Source organism: Syzygium oleosum, unplaced genomic scaffold (assembly GCF_021117445.2).
Source record: "Syzygium oleosum isolate NSW1041296 unplaced genomic scaffold, Sole_v2.1 Sole_v2.13, whole genome shotgun sequence".
NCBI classification, from domain to species: domain Eukaryota; kingdom Viridiplantae; phylum Streptophyta; class Magnoliopsida; order Myrtales; family Myrtaceae; genus Syzygium; species Syzygium oleosum.
The window spans coordinates 6,835,104-6,850,584 of NW_026607497.1; the positions used below are offsets into that span (position 1 = coordinate 6,835,104).

The 15,481-nt window shown below is 43.0% G+C and overlaps 1 pseudogene; it reads left to right on the plus strand.

Moving 5' to 3' along the window:
- The first annotated feature begins 5,078 nt into the window (after positions 1–5,078).
- LOC115675846 (protein PHOSPHATE-INDUCED 1-like) lies at positions 5,079–6,203 on the plus strand (annotated as a pseudogene).
- The last annotated feature ends 9,278 nt before the right edge of the window (positions 6,204–15,481 follow it).

Sequence of the window (15,481 nt, forward strand, 5' to 3'; positions counted from 1 at the left end):
TTGGGATAGAATGGGTTTGGATTGCCGTTGAAGTGCCGGCGTTTTATGAGTAATATGTGATCTCGAGTATTCTGGACGTGCTCGAAGAAGACGACGTTGAGGAGCAGTTCTGGGGCTGGAAAGTCGGTGAAGGAGGGGCCGAGAGTAATGAGCTTCGTGGGCTTAGCTAAGTATAGGGGACTTCGGAGCTCGTTTAGGCTTAGTGAACTTTGGGCTTGAAGTGTTTGTTTTTGCATATTTGGGCTTAGTTTTGTTGTAAGGTTAGTGAAAGCCGGGCTTTGCTTAAGTTGTTTGATTTTGGACTTGTTTTGGTTTGGATTGAATGAGGCCCGTTTTATTGGCCCAATCTTTGCTTGTGTCCATGAGTCCAGATTCGTGGCACCAGTTGCAGCCCATTTTCTGGCCCTAGAGCCCAGCTCGAGTCCTTATTTTCGGAATAACAAAATTATTTTTATAATAAAAATTAAAAATTTATTTTTTATAAAAAAAATATAATTTCAAAATTAAAAAAAAAACTTCGGATATTAAAAAATTAGAAGTTGGGTTGGGAAAATGTCTTTTCTCGTCTTTTAGTGCAATTAGTACCCTTGCTTGTTTGCACGATGGTTTTATGTGCCAATTGCATGTCTTACTCGACTTTGTATGTGAATGCCTAGATGAATGTTAGGACCTCGGAGCATGCCGTTCTGCGGGTATATTAAGAGGGTAATTAGTGTTCAATTAGGGGTTGATGACGTTAGTCTACTACCTTGTGAACGCAAGCGGGGGCTAATAATCATCAACGTTATTCAATAAATCCATGGTTCAACAGGAGGGTGCTTGGGAAAAATCAAAACGTGTGTTTCACTTCAAAGCTGACCCCGAGGCAATTAGTGATTGAATGAACTTTGCTGATCGTTTGCTTTGATCGTTGGTATATTTTGATTGATGGTGAATGCAAAGGACGAGAACTGACACCCATGGCGGTCCAAGGTCACTATAGCTTAGCATAATTGAGCTTAGGATAGTTAAACTAGCTAGTCATAACTTTAGGTCCAGATTAGATGAGACTTTAAGCCATAAAATCAGATAGACTTAGAATCACTCTTTTAGGATAATGGTTAGTTTAGCTTAGGTTAGTCTAATCATATTTTAAAATGAGTAAAATTAGGCCTGCCATAGTCTAGCCCAACTTTTGGGATTTTTTTTAATGTTAAGCTCACGAGGGTTGTTATCTTGAGGCTTATAACAAAGTCATGTATATTATTTGCCCGATTTGGATTGGGTTTTCTTTTCCGCATTTACTTTGAAGTCATTTAAATAATTGAGTGTTTATTTCTCGAACCACTTTTCAATAAATTGGATGTTTTCTTTCCTAGAATATGTTAGGATTAGTTTAAACATGGATGAAAAACAACCCTACAAAACAATGGCATGGACACTTAGCGGCTTTAATACCTCTAGGCTCATAATTGATAATCAAGATTGCATGACCACGTTTGATAACACACTCTCAAGTTAGGAATCGAGAGGGTACTAATAGAAATGTTGATGTAAATAAGTTCCCAAACTTAGAATCTCTGGATGTATAGGAATTGGTATGAAATTTCCGCATTTCGATTGGGTGTTCTAGCCTACCCTCAACAATTGCTAGTGGCGACTCTTGGCAAATATATAGGTTGGTTGAGAACTTGAAAGTGATCTTGTATCACGCGAGGTATGGGCTTAGGAGAGTCCGCGTTTGTGATCAATGGCGCTTGTAGTGTTATCAAGTGATAGTCCATTCGAGACCGTTACTTGTACATACCATTCGGACCGTCTCATAAACAATTACCTCAAAACCCATCCGAGAGGGCATGACCCTCGAAGGGTAGGTCACAACACCCTAGTCTTCGACACTCGAGCTCTAGTCTTTGGCACTCGGGCCTATGTCACAAGGCTGCGATCGGTCCTCAACACTTGAGCTTGGGTCCTTGGTGCCCGAACCAAGGTCTATCGAGGCCGAGCTCGGTGCCCACACTTAGGTCCATCTATATTGGGCCTGGGACCCATGTGCCCGTGCCCTGATCCCCAACGCCTGGGTCGGGGTCCATTAAGGCCCGATCCCCCATGACTCTACTGCCCATACTTCGTGCCCATACTCCGTTCCCCAGTTGCCCATTTGTAAGTTACTAGCGTTCAAATAGTATATGTTTATTGAGAAAAATCAAATCAGATTTTTCATACCAAACAACGGAAAATATTTTCCAGTTCGATTTCAAGTTTCAGCCAAACGCCAAAAAATATTGTTGTTTTCTTGGAAAATGAGGAAAATAATTTCTTGGAAAATATTTTTTAGAAATGTCACATTTTTCGTTAAACAAACCTGAAAATCTTATTTGATTTTCTTTGATAAACATATACTCCTTAGGCATTTGTAACTTGCGCATGGGTAACTAGAGAACCGGATTCTAGCATTAGAGTCCCGGGTTCGGCCTCGATGGACCACGACCTAGCTGCAGGGATTTGGGCACAAGCACCTAGGTCCTGGGCCCAGCCTTGTGGACTGAGCCACAGGCGCCAAGGTATCGAGCCCGGCTTGGTGGACCCAAGCACGAGCATGGGGTTCCGAGCTCGGCCTCGATGGACTCGAGCACGAGCACTATGGTCCCGAGCCTCGACCTTAAAGATTGGCTCGGGCACTAAGGAATAAGCCCGAGCGCTAAGGACCCGGGCATAGCCTTTGTGGATTTGCACCTGAGTATTAAGGATCTGAGCTTGAGTATCAGGATCCCACGCTCGACCTTGGTGGACCCAGGCTTGGGCACCGGGGCTTTGGGCCTGAACTTAATAGACCCAAGCAACACCCGGGGCCTAGGTTGACGTCGATGGACTCAGGCGCAGATGCCGGAGTCTTGAGCATGGACATTGAGGTCACGAGCCCGGCCTCAATGGACTTGGGCCCGGGCACCTGAGGCCTAGTCCTAGATGGTGGGGACCCGAAGACTAACGTTGGGGTTTTCGTGCTACAGCGTAGAGTTTCGGGTCCAAGTATCAATACCTAATCATATTTTGGAAAATGATTTTCGATTTTTATAGAGGAAATTAATTTATTGAATTTAAGCATGGGTCTTCCATTGATTAGGAAAACATTTTTCATTGACTTGTCTTCCTAAGCAAACTAAATATTGAGAAAATGAGGAAAATGTTTTCCGTGAAATAAACGGAGTCAAGATTTTTAAAGTTGAAATGCTTTTCATTAGGCATACTCGATAGGTATCCCGAAGACTCGTTAATAAACCGATGAGCCTTGGGATAATTAATTTTAGAAATAGGGCATGAGATTCCTTTGACCGTGCGGGTAGTGCATCATCATAGTATGTGTTAGGGGTGAACATGGTCCGAGTGAGCGGTTCCCACCCTAGAACCGAGAACCGCCCACTAAGGACTGGTTCCTAAAAATTGGAATTGGGAACCATTCGTTGGTTCCATGGATCCACCCAGGAACTAGACTGCCGGTCCGGTTCGATTTCCGGGTGAGTCCATAGAACCGGTTCCACTAGCTAAGGACGGAGACGGAAAGATAGAGACGGAAACGGAGACGGAGATGGAGAGTCGGGGACGGTGAGGTGAGCATCGATTGAGAAGAGTGAGAGAGTGAGAGTGAGCATGAGGTGAAAGCGAAAGAAGGTGTTTCTCGGCTCAATGTGAGGTTGTGAGCGTCGAGCAAGTTAGGTTTAATTTAGGGATTTATGATTTTTCTTTTTTAAAAAAATAAAAAATAAATAAAAATATTATATTATATATTATATTACCAGTCTAATCTGGGTAGGCGGGTGGGCGATTCCACACCTAGAATCGGGAACCGGACCGGTACCCATCGGTTCCCGAAAATTAGAACCGGGAACCGGAATGGTTCCCTTAGGAACCACTGGTTTCGGGCAGTCCCGGGCGGTCTGGATGGTTTTCGGTTCTTTTGCACACCCATAATATGTGTAATTCTAACGCTAATCATCCACCAAGTTACAATCATCTCGTCAATATAAAAAAATTTTGGGATTGTCAGAGGAAACGAGAGAAATGCCTAGGAAAGAACCCAAAACGTGTGCAGCCCCAATAGCCCCAGACATGCAAATCCGCACTTTCCCTAGCTTTGGAAACCCAGCTGAATACCAGCAAAGTTTTATGAAAATTACTAGTTTCCCTAATTCATTTTAAAATCTTAAATCATTATTAGGGAATCATAATAATATATGTATAACTTTTTAGTAATCTTTGATTAACAAATGGAAGGCTCATGACAATAATTTAAATTTTAGAGTAAACATTGAAAATCGACTCCACCCAAATTGAGCTAATCATAAATATCCATAGACATGAATCCAATCAAACTTGAATCCAAAACTACGAGCCACCACCCAAATACTAACTAATTTAGACATGAGCACTCATCAAAAGAGTAGAAATTGAAAGAGGAATTGAATTTGGTATTTAGCTTTAGGAAACTAAATCCCAAATAACTCAAACCCAATAAGCAAGACATGTCGCAACATTTAGTATCGACCCTATAGAGTTCACAGTTTCATGAAGAAAAAAAAAAGAACCCAAATCATTTGAAATTCATGTAAAATTTTAACCTATTATCTAATCAATCCTCGAATGTTCCCTCGGGAAATGAAACCCGGCCCAATCCGGTCCACAAGTTTATTACCTTGATCTGATTGTGGCATTACTTATGCACATTGTCTACTTGTTAGTTTTCAAAATCTTTACTGTCCATTCTCATCTACGAAGCCAGTTGCACAATCAATTGCATGGTGGAGTTGCTTGTGTAAAACATTATTCATGCTCCGCCTTTCGGTCTAAAAGTTAAACTATGCAAGAGATTAGATCGACAGAAGGGTGTAATAATGGCAGATGCGACCCTCCTCTTATACTCTCTTTCCAAGTTCTCGTGATCCCTGGCAATACTTTCATCAGCGAAGCTGCCAAGGAAACCCCCCCATTTAACACCTTCCCACACACTCAAACAGCCCCGGTTCATGAACTTCTCCTCCCTATATATACTCTCTCCTGCTCCTCCATTCTTACTCACTCTCCACACTACAGTTCAAATCGAACTCATACCCTCTCTCTCTCTCTCTCTCTCTCTCTCTCTCTCTCTCTCTCTCTCTCTCTCTCCGTCACATCATCCTCTGACCAATCTCCGAAAATGGGATTTCCTCACTCGCTCCAGTGGCTCGTCCTCTACCTTCTTCTTCTCCAGCTGAGTTTAGCCCATCTCTGTTTGGGATTGAGGAAGCTCGCTGCCCTGTACCAACCGCCTCCCATGGTGGCGAAGTACCACTACGGCCTCTTGCTCGACGGCGACCTCCGCGTCTCCATCCTCTGGTACGGCAAGTTCACGCCCGCCCATAAATCGATCGTCTCCGACTTCCTCCTCTCTCTCACTCCGCAGCAGACCCAACAACAGTCCCCGTCATCGGTCCCCTCCGCCGCCAAGTGGTGGAGCACCATCCAAGTCTACCTGCATAAGGCCGGCAAGCAACAGACCCGCGTCGTGTTGGCGAGCCAGCTCGACGATGAGAGCTGCTCCATGGGCAAATTGCTGAAGCGGGATCAGATCACCGTGTTGGCTCAGAAGCTCAGCTCGAGGCCGGGGGCCGGCGAGCTGGTCCTCGTCCTCACAGCCGAGGACGTCGCCGTCGAGGGGTTCTGCGTCAGCGGCACCCAAGGCTAGGTCGGACAGCAGGCGTATATCTGGGTCAGCAACTCGGCGAGCCAGTGCCCGGGGCAGTGCGCGTGGCCTCTCCACCAGCCAATCTACGACCCGCAGTCGGCGCGCCGAACGGCGATGTGGGGGTCGACGAGATGGTGATCAACGTCGCCAGCCTTCTAGCCGGGATGGTGACGAACCCGTTCGGGGACGGATACACGGTGGGCGCGGCCGAGGCACCGACGGACGTGGCGTCGGCTTGCACGGGGAGCTTCGGGAAGGGGTCGTGCCCGGGTTACGCCGGGGAGCTGCTGGTGGACTCAGGGACGGGCGCCAGCTACAACGCGGAGGGGTTGAACTGGAGGAAGTATCTTTTGCCTGCGCTATTTGACCCGACGACATCGCAGTGTTCTCCGGTTGCGTGAGAGACCCCTCTTGAGCTGACACGTGTCTTCCTGTTGTACATCTGTACACTGTACATAATGATGTCATAACTTGATTTAATTTGACCATATCCAGTTTTCGCCAATATCAGGGAATTGCCAATGCTCATTTGCTATAATTTGCCATTTTACGGTGGGATCATTTGGCGGTGAATTTTGATGAATCGCTAGTTTGGCAAACTAAGGACTGATGGCGTTCTTTCAAGTGGCGGGTTCCGATATCGGAAGTAAATTGACACAAGAGGATCTTTGTTGGATAATAACCATTTTATTCAAAACATTCTACGACCGATTGCTTACATTCAAACGAAAACAAAGATTAGTCGGCAAAAATTTGAACTGCTATTCTAACTTTGGATACTATGAAAAAAATCATTTGATGAAATCTTGAATGAAGGTAAATATATCATATAGATACAAGTTTGAGGTTTTTTATGTCACCAGAAAAAGTTTAGGGTAAATGAGTTACGGTGAGCATAATATGGGATTTTTGATGTAACAAAAAAACTCATGATAATTATGTCACAGTAGACATAATCTGGAGTTTTATGTGACTTTTTTCCTAATAAAAACTTAGAGTTGGAAAAATTCTCAGGTGGTGAATTGGACTTTTGAGAGTTGGTAAAAATTCTGCTATTACACCACCTTTTTCTTGGAGAGTTAAGGCCATTTCTCAAGTCCGAGGTTATTTTTGCCAAGTCCATACGTAATGTCATGGCCCGGGTCAAGACCGTGGCACTCGGCCTTGGCTTGGTCGTGATTCATTTTTGTTCCGGGGATTTATATAGCGGTGTCCCGTTACGTTATTTTTTGGTTACGCACAAGCGGAAACTATTATACTCAACAACAATGACAAGAACAACAACAAGAGCTAGAAAGCATATTATACAAGCACACTTAATTTACATGATAGATGTTTATATTACAGGCCCTATTTCCTACGGGCCTTCTCGATTATTTGTTTGCATCCGGATCACGTCCGGTCCTTCACATACTAGTTGGGGTCTGCATAGTTGGGGTCATCCTAACTTTACTACCACCGTCCCCTTCACAAAAAGCAAAAGTTAGCTTCTTCCCAAGCTCGATCGACTAGCTACGGTCCTCCCGTATTCCCGTTGGGCATGTTATCACTAGTAGCCCCGAGTGGCCCGTTGAAATCAGCAAGGGATCCCAGAAGGTCTCCATCAAACCACACAAACCACGTTTCATAATGACGGGGAACCAGCTCATCAACACTTTCTTGAACCCAAATCATGGTACTACATTTACGGTATGTGATCTCAAACCCGACATCAACTATGTCAGCAACGGAAACATGCATTTCTATTGGAAGACTGTGACGAACAAGGGGTGGCAAGGCCATACCTACAAAGCTGAAAATAAAAAAAGCGAGTCACACAACTCAGTAAGTTAAATTCACTATGTTTCGGCTAAGAGATAGCCTCGCATTGAACAAGAGAACGACCGTTATCGTTGGCTTGTCAATGGTAGATCAATAGCAAATGCTTCTTACCTTACTTATTTGCTAATTATGCCATGCGCACCAAGTAAGAGAACATCAAGCATGGTATTTACACGTTGCATGCGAAGATCGACACACGAGATTCCTTATTTCTCAACCAAAATCCATCGGTTCCTCCGATGTTCACCGGGCATCCGACACTCCATCGGGCATCGCCTCGAAATCCATCGATGGCGGCATTGTCTCGAAATCCATCGATGACGGCATCCCCCCGAAATCCGTTAGCGGCGGCAACGTCCCAAAATCCATCAGTGACGGCGTTAGTCTCTCGTGTGATCATGCAACAAGCAACAAAAAATCCGGTTTCTTATATTGATAACATTAACCCATGCATTCAAGCCTGAAGGCGTGCGGTGCTCGTGTAATCCATGATCTATAGGGCGAAATAGCCATCGTGCGGGGCACGGTCTGGGGCATATGGCTCGGTCCACCATGCTGAGCGCCGGTTTGGAGCCTAACTTGATCCGGGTTTACACGCCTCAATATAAACCTGCACCCGGCCGAGCTCCTCCTGTGACGCCACAACATGAGTACGAGACCATACGACACCCCGTTTCGCACCTCGGTTTTGCCTTGACTCATAGCCATAATGCAAAACAACAAGCACACGTGCAAGCTTCAAGCATCACAAACAAGGTCACCACTCGAGCTCAAACGCGCAACACCACATCCAAAGCAAATGATAGGGAATTCACTTACTACACGGGTGATCCTAGGGTATTCGGTGATGGTGAGACGAGCGAGGGGGAGTGACCGAGAGAGAAGCCGAGAGAATGGCTGAGAGAGAGAAATACCGAGAAAGGAAGAGATACCGAGAGAGTGATGGTGTGTTTGTTTTGAGGAAAGAAAAGGAATGAATGGTGGTCCTCCTATTTATAGGCCAAGTTATAATGATTGACTTGCCAAATGGTCCAATCATCTCCATGGAAGTAGAGCCTATAATTAGAGGAAAATCTTGTCCAATCTTTAGACCCAATTATTGATGATCTAATTGGCTCACAAGTGTCATATTAGTGTTATTATGCCCTAAGTTTAGGGTATATGACTCACCATTTATGACCATAGGGACACATAAATCTCTAATGATGGCTTCCTTCATAATTAGCCTTGACTTGGTCTTCATTCTTATCCTCCAAGCTCCTTGGGCATGTGGCTCTCTTTAGAACACTCAAGATCACCCAATTATTGGAGATCTTATAAGATAAGATGCTCCCTAATGATTAGCCCTCAATTATCGGTTCAATGTTGACTTGGTCTATTTGGCCTCTTGCTCTCCAAGCTTGGCCGTGTAAGGTTTGATCTTGTCCTTCAAGGGCACCAAATAATTCACTAAGGACAACCTAATTATTGTTCGCCTTCTTCATTAAATGCAACCTCCAAAATCAATAATGATACTTAGCAAAGATGCCTAAGTAAATGGGAATTTACGAATCTAAAACGATCGACTAACCTATTTGAATTGAGGTTCGGTGTAAAATATGTCTAAATATGACCAGATATAACCAAGCTAAAGTCTGGGTTAAATGGTGCAAGTTCAGATCAGTCGGATTGACCAGGCGCGCAGCCTGTTTGGTCGGGTTTGACCGGGAGCAGGGCCTGGCACATAGCCGGGCCACACGGGCACAATACTGGGCACACGGCCGGGCACGAAGCCGAGTGCACGGGCGCAGTGCCGGGCCGCACAAGCGGTGCGCCAAGCGCAAGGCTAGGCTGCATGAGCGAGGGGCCAGTTCTTGGACCGAACACATGCATTGGCTCACGAATAGGCACAATGTATGGCTTGTGGCCAAGTCTGTTGGGCACGGAATTAGGTCGGAGCCTAATTTGATGGGTACAAAGTCTAGCACAATGACTAGCACAGGGCCGGTCCGTGACCTAACTGACGGGCACAAGGGCTGGTCCATGACCTGGCACAAGGCCTGGCCGACGCGGCCGGCACAAAGCCTGGTCCACGACCAAGCCACAAGGCTCTTGGCCTAGCACTTGGCATGTCCATGGTCTACCCGACACAATGCAACAATTAATGATCAATTCGTGACCGATCCACTTTCAAGTATCAACGACTCATGGTCGACCCTCAGTTGTCATGTAGCCGCGTGAAATCCAGTACTGCGGAATTAATCCATGGTCACCCGCGACCGACACATGCCCGCATAGCACCGATCCATGGTTGTCCCGAACTGTTCCAGTAGCGGCCATTATGATCGAAATGGTCAATCCATGGTCATATTACTCTAATCGATTTGCGTGATCAGGGAGTCATTCCATTATCGATCCCTAGGCCAATTCATGGACAATCCTACGATCGAGCCATGATCAACCCTCAGTACATTCATTCCGATCATACTGTCCGTTCCATTATCGACTCTCGGATTGGACCGCTTGCCCATTTCCCTTACCATTTAACTTTGGTCGTCTTGGCCCTAAATTGGGGATGTCACACGTAATGAGTGCAAATTGGGGCTTCGATAATGCTTAAGGCCTAATCATGTTTTCTTAATTATTTTGCATGACAGATCCGTTTTTATGAAATGAGTGTATGCTTGACGCTATTGATGCTCTATTGATGCTCCTTATTGTCTAGATTTGGTTTTGTTTTGTAGTATTCTGGGTTTTGTTATGCTTCGATTTTACTTTGTTATGAAAGTCTATGTACTTTTCATAACTCCTTTTGAACAATGAATATATATTTATTTTGACAAAAAATAGAAAAGAAAGAAAGTCAAAATTAATCATAATATCGAGAAAAAAGCTATGTTGCTATGATTAATTTGGATAAACATAAGATTCCCTTAATTGCCATTCACTACTTGATCTATAAATATAAGTCAAGTCGATAAGCATCGATCATCTCGTTCAATCGCAACGGATCTTGAGTCTTGTGGGCTGTTACCGCTTGTCACCAGGTTGCCGCCAGCCCGTGAGCAATGCTAATTAATACACGGACGCCCACATAATTGAAAAAGGCGATGATGTCGCTTTTTCAAAGGTTTGTCGCCGATGCTTTGTTCTTTCAGAAGAGCAAGTGGCCTATTATAAAACATTAGCCGGTTTTCACTAAAGAAAGAGGGCCCCCCATCAACTACTTCCTCAGCTAGCTATGAATCTACCCATTTGATCGTATTAAACTAGGCATAATTAGTTCACGAGCTTAATCGTGTGAGATCGAATAGTTTAATCATCGAGCTTATCTGAAACTCCTAACATTCACGAGACATGCAAGCTCAGATTGTTCTATCCTTGCGTGCGAATCAACTGATACAAGAAATAATTTGGCAAGAAACCCGCATGCAATGACCTAAATACCCGCTCAGAAGGTACTAAACTTAATCTTTTGGGCAACGTTCGTGTTTAGTGGCGTTTTGTTTCACTGGATATGCCTGTCTTGCTTCGCACTAGCAGACAACACAGGACTTGATCATTAGATTGATGTGTGGGACTACGAGAGCTAACTTTTGACTTTGCTTTTGAATGAGGGCACGGATTCTTTCTGTCTAGAGTCTTCATGGCTCATAGCTGTAGTTGTCTCCATGTTTAGTTTGTCTGATAATTGCTGTTTATTTTATGCAAGATAAACCTTATCTTAGTCTCTCTTTTGCGACAGACGAACTTTCACGGGGGTCATCCTAATCTTGAGAACGCATCATTTGTTTGACTTTTTGCCCAAAATGAGAATGATTATTCAACGATAAGCCATGCACGAAGCACCAACGAAGCGTGCCAATCTTTTTTGTTAGGGGTTTTTTCTTTCGTTTTTATGGGTCTTGGCCATCAACTATACCACAATCTCCCCAATAATGCCTTGGGTTAAATGCATCCCTTTGCGGATTCCATCCGATTAATCAAGAAAATAATCAGAATCTCGCGTTGCATTCTCGTGGCTCTTTTCCTCTGTCCGTGTTGATTGATAACGAATGGTTTTCGGCATTGAATATGAATGGGCAGCTCAACTTAATCTTCTTGGGATGCCACTAGAAAATTGAAGTTTGAAGAGATCGAGCAAAGCCAGCCTGGTTTGAGGGTGATGAATGAAGGCTTTTGTAGCAATGCTTGCGGGCATGGTTACCTCCCGCACAGTAGATCGTAGAAATGTTTAAGCTTGCATGAGCGGTATGCTTAAGACATGGTGTCTAACCTCGCCAGCTTTTTGCTTTTCATTTTTGTTCTTTCTGTCTATTTTTCCATCATAGGCGAGAATCGATAAAGTATGTATAGTTCGCATAAGCTTTTACGTAATTTTTAGTTAGGAACTAGCCTAGTTACTCATTTGGTTCGTGTTGGAATTTTTTTTGCCACTTATACATATTGCAATTGGATTACTCGATCGGCGACATAGCTTCTTTTTTTTTAGTACAATTTAAAGATGAACTTAAACTACACCTTAATGCCGTGTAGTATGAGAAAAACAATACCTCAAGGAGGCTTTGGAGAGAGAGGGAGAGAAAGAGAGAGAGAGAGAGAGAGAGAGAGAGAGAGAGAGAGAGAGAGAGTTAAAGGGTTTTGGTGGCGAAATTTTCTCCAAAAGAAGCAATGACATTTTGATAAATTCATAATATTCTTGGGCGACATGTCTTTATAAGGGCCCTAAACTCGATTGTCAAAGGGTCAATCGTTTAAGGAAGTTAAATTTAATATGTTGATAGATACATCCCGTGAATTTAGAGGACCCCAATCGTCGTCCAGTTAGACTTTGCGCGATTTGATTGCAATCGTCTCCCTTTGTAGATGAATTGATGTTTTCGATTTCCCCTCTCGACTAAATAGATCGAACACAAGCACATCTACTATTTCAATGGCTAAGTTGTGGAGATGTGCGATATTATTCTTGGACACGAACTTACACATGCAGAAGTATACCTTGAGTGGCAAATGGCAGAAACATGTACTCTCTCTCTCCCCACACATTCTCGGAACATGAGAGGGATGTGGACATTTCATGTGAGTCTCAGCAGGGGCGGGAGAGGTTTTGTGCTTTGCTTGTGTGTCGGCATGGAAGGAAGGGGAAAAGTGTTTCTTTACGAATCCCATAGACAAGCCAATACAGTGAACTGCCGTCGGGATAAAACCTTTCAAAGCATCCACCACCCCGACCCTCCTGATATGGGCATATCCAGATTCCTTTCACTTCTCCCATCGAACACCCCGAAAGGCAAAGTGAATTAAGACGGGAGGAAAAATGATTCAAATTTGGGGTGTGCTAGTTAGGGTGCATTTGGTAACTGGCCAAATAATAATTGATTATATTTTTTTGTTCCCAGAATCAGTTTTAGAACAGAAATCCGTTTGGTAAATTTTTTGTTCTCGGGCACAAATTTGCACAAATTTGTTCCCATAATCAATTTTGGAACAGAATCGAAAAGCAAAAAAAAGTTATTTCTTGATTCTAGGAACAAGAATGAGAAATATAAAATATTTTTTTCTTTTTCTTCTTTCCTATTCTTCTTTCCTGTTCTTCTTCTTGGTCATGGCCGGGTCACCGACGAGGGCGAGGGCCGCGACGCCCTCGCCGGCCCTGGCCTATGCGGCGGCCGCGAGCCTCGAAGGCTGCCCTTGCCAGCTCGGGCGAGGGTTGGAAATGGCCGGCAAGGGCTGCCCTCACCACTCGCAGCCTGGGTGAGGGCCACCCTCGCCGACCGATCACCGGCCATGGCCAAGAAGGAGAAGAAGAAAAAAAGAAAAAAGAAGAAGGAAATATTAAAATATTTAAAAATATTATTAATAAAAAGAAATTTTGTGTAGTTACCAAACGCATTTCTGTTCTTTTTCTATCCCAGGAATGGAAATTTTGGGCCGTTACCAAACGCCTTCAAATGTCTAGAAATTGTTTCCGAGAACAGAGTAAAAAAAAATTATTTCTTAGCAGAAATTGTTTCCGGGAATAGAACGGTTACCAAACGCACCCTTAGAGTGAAAAATTCTTTCGCGGGAATTAGTTTCCAGGATTTTGACGTATTTAGTTTCTTGTAAATGATCGGTCAACGGAAAATCATTCACAATTGAAGAAAATATGCATGGTTAAAGTTGGAAAAATGAATTCCCTAACCAGAAAGGATCCCCTACACAAAAGGCTAAGAAATTGTTTTCCGACTTTTCCGTCATTTGGATGGCGGAAAATGCTTCACTGAAAACTTTACGACAAAGGAAAACAGATTCCATGCTAAAAGTTTTCATATGTTTGATGGTTTAGGAAAACTAATTTTTTTGTTACTGGAAGGGAAAATCGTTTTCTCCCAATCTAAAATTATTGTTTTTGGTCAATGAAAATAATTTTCTGAAGATCGATTAATTTTCTGTCATCCAAATAGCGATAAATCGGGAACAATTTTTCGTAAATAGTTTTTCTTCAAACAAACAGACCTGATTTTGAAAATCAAAATACTTTTCAATAAGCATAACTCGACAACAAGTGTCCCGAACATTCGTGAACAACCCATGAGCCTTGAGATAATTAATTTGAGAAATAGGGCATGGGATTCCTTCGACCGCTCGGTTAGTGCATCATTATAGTATGGGTAGTTCTCTCGTTAATCATCCAACAAGTTAAAATCACGTCGTCATTCTAATCCTATTCCTTCAAGTATCAATAAAAAAAAAATTGGGATCTGTCGATTTACGTGCTATTTATCTTAGAGGACACGAGAGAAATGTCTAGGAAAGAATCTAAAACACGTGCAGCCCCGATAGCTCCAGCCATGCAAATCGGGGCTTCCCCTAGCTTTGGAAACCGAGCTGAATACCAGCAAAGTTTTATGATAAATTACTACTTTTCCCAGATTCATTTTAAAATCTTAAATCATCAGTGGAGGAATATAATAACATGTTCATGACTTTTTAGTACTCTTGGATTAAGAAACGTGAAGATCATAACAACTCCTCTCGCTTGTTAGTCAGACGAAAGATGTCATAATATATATTAAAGTATAAAATACATTCTGCGTCCTATTCCAATTATTTACATTTTTAGAGTTAACAGTCACGCAATTAATTTCAAAATGGTCTTTACCAAAAAAAAAAAATTTTAATTTCAAAATGGGTTTAGACAATTTTCTGTCTTGACATTAAGAGATAGTAATGCGAAATAAAAGAGTGAAAGTAGAGTTGTTAATGATTTACATGCGAACAGGTTATTGAAAGGTGCTTGAAAGAATGGTATTCGAATTTCAATACCATTTTCTAGGGTCCTTATTACCTTGAAAACCGCGATGTATTTGGGGGAGGAAAAGCACTCGAGATACTAATCTAAAATGATAACAAATAATGGGAAGAACTACCCTAAATGTCTCAATAAGCAATATAGCTTTCGACAAATGTTTTGCATTGTGATTCGAGGTAACAATTTCTAACTCGACTCGATTAACCTACCTAACCTACTTGAAAATTGACTCCACCAAGCTAATTAAAAAATCCCATAGACACGAATCCCATCAAACTTGAATTAGAAACTACAAGCACCACTCGAATACTAACTAATTTGGATATGAGCGCTCGTCAAAAGAACAGAAATGGAAAGGAATTGAATTTGATAATGAGCAGTAGGAAACCAAATCCGAAACAACCCAAACCCAATGAACAAAACATGTTGCGACATTCAATATTCACCCTATTGAATTCACAGTTTCATGAAGAAAAAAACAGCCCGAATCATTCGGAATTCACTTAAAACTAACCTATCATCCAATTCTTCCTCGAATCGTTCCATAAGGAGCTGAACCCCAGCCCAATCCGGTTGACATGCTAATTACCTTGATCTGATTGTGATGGAATCTGATTGTGTCATTACTTATGCACTGTCTACTTATTAGTTTACAAAACCTTTACTGTCCACTGTCTTCTACCAAGCTA